Raw genomic sequence first — 1,452 nt, forward strand, 5'->3', positions numbered from 1 at the left:
CATTAGCAAGCCACGTGAACTCAGTCAAGTCATTTGACTCCTTGACCTCTGTATGAGCATCTGTAAAATGGGGACAGTGGCATCCAGCTACAAAGCTGTCATAAAGAGTGAATGAGAGCCTTTATATAAAGCACTCATTTACATTTGTAGCCATAACTGGCCATTGATATCAACGGAGATCCTGGGGTAGTTATTATCATTTTTATATCAATATACTAGAAAACCTTTCCGATTCCGTGAGCTGGCCTGAAACTTACCTTTGTAACACTTAAGCTTTATTTTTTTATTTTTTTAAGGCAAGGCAACCTTTGGTTGACCTCACAGATTGCAAGGACCTTGTCAGCTTACAATCCCTTATTTTTTTTATTTATTTTTGTATGCCTACAGCACCTGATCTTCCTAAGTGGTCTCCCATCCAAGTACTAACCAGGCCCGACCCTGCTTAGCTTCTGAGATCAGACAGGATCAGGCGTGTTCAGGGTGGCCTGGCCGTACATTTGCAGCACTGAAGCTTTAATAAGCAAATTAGTTTGTTTCCTCCGAAGCGGTTATGCGAGAGGCTTTGATGGCTGCGGCAGGCTCTGCTTTCAAGAGTTAATGTTTGGGGGGAAAAAAAGTTAATGCTGCTTCCTCAGAGACTTCCAAACAGGCCTCAGGATCATAGATCAAACCTGGGAGGAAGGGATGTTTGAAAAAAATAAATAATTTCTATTGCCAAGGAAGTTCGTTGACTGGGGCCCCATGACACCCTACCCCTCAACTCTCTAGACAAATGTCAGCCAGCCGGTGACGAGAAGTCAGTGCTACCTGGGCTGTACTGGCCGCGGCTGGGATGCGGAGAGGCCGAGGGAGGGCAAGAAGGAGGATGAGCAAGGCCTGGTCGCTGCAGAACGGGTAGCACCTCTGCGAAGTGGGCAGAGGTGTGGCCTGGGGCTGCGAGGGGGTAGGGCAGGAGTTACCAGGGTCCCCCAGTGTCTCACGGCTTCTGCGCCATGGCTGAGCAGCAATGAGCAGGGACAATGACGGGAAAGGCAGTGTAACTTCAACTTCCTCATCTCAAAACCAGATGGTAGCACCCTCCTCGTATGAAGGCGAGGTCCAGGGCGCGCAGTGAGCGCCATTCCTAGGATGTGTTGCTGTCATCGCGCCTGTGAGAAGTTCTCCGCCTTTTCCCGTGGACCCTGGGCCTCATGCCCACCTGCAGCCCAACACGGTGCCACACAGCACAACAGGGGGCCCCTCGGACCAGCAGGTCATTTCGTCAAGACAAGGGATATGTTCAGAAACCTCACCCCGCTCCCTTTTTAAGTCATAGGCCAGCAGCTCCAGGAAGCCTGCTCCTGGAACTCTGTATCCAGTAGCTAGGATGGACTGCACTCAACAATCCACTTTCTCCCCAAGCCCCCAGGAGACCCATGGGACCAGTGACTCGTGAACCTACCTCTTTGGGCT

At 50.6% G+C, this 1,452-nt stretch overlaps 1 pseudogene; it reads right to left on the reverse strand.

Annotated features, from left to right (window-relative positions):
* Positions 1-378: 378 nt before the first annotated feature.
* On the reverse strand, positions 379-497 carry LOC111735186 (annotated as a pseudogene).
* Between the last annotated feature and the right edge of the window lie 955 nt (positions 498-1,452).

This window comes from Pteropus vampyrus, unplaced genomic scaffold (genome assembly GCF_000151845.1).
Source record: "Pteropus vampyrus isolate Shadow unplaced genomic scaffold, Pvam_2.0 Scaffold18134, whole genome shotgun sequence".
In the NCBI taxonomy this organism is placed as follows: Eukaryota; Metazoa; Chordata; class Mammalia; order Chiroptera; family Pteropodidae; genus Pteropus; species Pteropus vampyrus.